Source organism: Galeopterus variegatus, unplaced genomic scaffold (assembly GCF_000696425.1).
Source record: "Galeopterus variegatus unplaced genomic scaffold, G_variegatus-3.0.2 Scaffold7569, whole genome shotgun sequence".
In the NCBI taxonomy this organism is placed as follows: domain Eukaryota; kingdom Metazoa; phylum Chordata; class Mammalia; order Dermoptera; family Cynocephalidae; genus Galeopterus; species Galeopterus variegatus.
Genome location: NW_007733680.1, coordinates 45,943 through 48,178, shown reverse-complemented (window position 1 = coordinate 48,178; position 2,236 = coordinate 45,943). Strand labels below are relative to the sequence as shown.

The 2,236-nt window shown below is 39.0% G+C and overlaps 1 pseudogene; it reads left to right on the top strand.

Moving 5' to 3' along the window:
- LOC103607595 overlaps positions 1-2,236 on the top strand; it is a 53,812-nt pseudogene that overhangs the window by 28,705 nt on the left and 22,871 nt on the right.

Below are 2,236 nucleotides of genomic sequence, written 5' to 3'. Positions count from 1 at the left end.
AGCACCAATTGGATACTTCTGGGAGGCCCTAGGTAAGGACCCATTTGATTAGACTGGGTCCACTCAGACAATCCAGGATAATGTCCCCACCTAAAGGTCACGTCTACAAAGTCCTCTTTGCCATGAATGGCTGGACCTTGAGAACATGAGTCACTGCATGGTTACAACAGGACTAGTATCTCCTGGGATCCGGTCAGTAAAATTGCTCATTGAAAACAATTATAGCCACAAAACTTCAGAAGGGGGTCACCTCCACTGTCCTCTTCTGTGGCAAAAAGATCTGTTTGGACATGATGAGACCAATGAATCACCAATGCCAACACTCATCAGTGGATTGATCAGAAGCTGGTCAAAGATGGACTAATACCCACAAGCCTATGACTGCTCATTCCTAGGCACGATGCTGGAAAAATACCTTGGCACCTCCCGGAAGAGCAGGCATATGGATGTAGGCAAGCAAAAGGGGACTGTCAAATGCCTGAGAAGGTAACCTGGATGTGGAGGACAAGAATTCTGTGCCAGCTGCTCACAGTCTAAGATCTAAGACATGTTTTGCAGCCTGTACTTGAAGGTGAAGGGAACATGTTCAAAAACCAGCAGATTCTCATGGAACACCTCCACAAGCCAAAGGCCGACAAGGGCCACAAGAAGCTCCTGGCTGACCGGGCTGAGCCCGCAGGTCTAAGATCAAGGAAGCAGGTAAGCAGCCCCAGGCCAAGAAGGAGATCATCAAGGGAGACCAAGAAATAAAACTCCCCCTCTTTTGTCTGTACATAATGGCCTCAGCAATTATACAGATCAATCATGCAGTAAAATACATCCTGAGAAGGGAAAAAGTGAATTGCATTTGTTTTTCTGTCCACCCTCTGGTCATAGTGAATATTCAAGCAATTAAAAATCTAAGCCTTTTTCACATGAACTTCTGTTTAAGAAGATCTCCCTCTCTGTTGATGGGCTGTTGATTTGCCAAACTGAAATATAGGCTGTTATGTTTATTTTTAAATACGTTTCATCATAACAACTTCAGCCAATTTTATTTAGCCTGTTCATTTCTATAGACACTTGGTTCTGTCATTTAGCATGCTCATTAGTCTTCAGATCTGTGACATTTGTAAATCTGATTATGTATAAAACTCTTCATCCAAATCAATGACTTAAAAAAGAAAAAAAGGAAAACAGGACATGGTTGAGTACGATGTCTTGTATGGTGTCACCAGAAACTTTAAAGTTGTTCCTAAACCAATATACGCCCTTTTTTGGTTTTCAGATGCCAATTGGCCTAACTATATTATCATCCAGTGTACATTTCTGCACCTTACCACCAAGATATCCTAAGTCTTTAATTGCATTTTGGCATTTTTTGCCAATATTCTTTAAACATTACCATTGCTTCCTAAGTCACTTCTAGAAGTCATTATTTCAACCAAAGCATAAAGCTCACCTAGACCTATATGTTTATTGATTGAAATTATCTAGGTGCTCTTTTTGTTACGCCATTGCTTCCTAAGTCACTTCTAGAAGTCATTATTTCAACCAAAGGATAAAGCTCACCTAGACCTATATGTTTATTGATTGAAATTATCTAGGTGCTCTTTTTGTTACTACTCTCTCTGACTTCCCTACTACTTCCTACTTCCCTACTACTCTATTTATGTTTCTCTATTAATATTTGAGTTTCATTTACATATGCTTCTCTTTGATGTACAACTTTAGTTGTTCTGTTTTTTTCTTTGTCCTTGGTTAACATTGCACTTTTGTCCTATTAGTATGTTTCTCTCTCTCCCTAACTTGTTCTTTTTGGTCAAAAACTTCTCCCTCTCCTAACCCTACCACGTACTTCTCTCTGCCAAACTCTTTGTTGGTCTTAGCTTTAAAAATGCATATATATTCATAAATCCCAGTGTACATCAAAGTTTATATTTCCTGATATTCTTTTACATTTTCATTCCCCTCATGTATTTATCTTCCATCTTTTTGTTTTCCACTTAAATATTTACTGATTTACTTATTTATTCATAGCAAATGGACATCTATTGACTACCTACAGTGTCCTGGTTGATGCTAGATGGTAGATGTTGGTGATACCAAGTCATGACACAGTAACAGCCGTTAGAGCTCATAAACTAGTGGAGAAGACTGATAGGTAAGCATGCAGTTACAAAGGTGTGGAAAGAGTTACTATAACCAAGACAGTAAACATCAGAAAACATGTTCTAGAGAATATAATAGCTGTGGT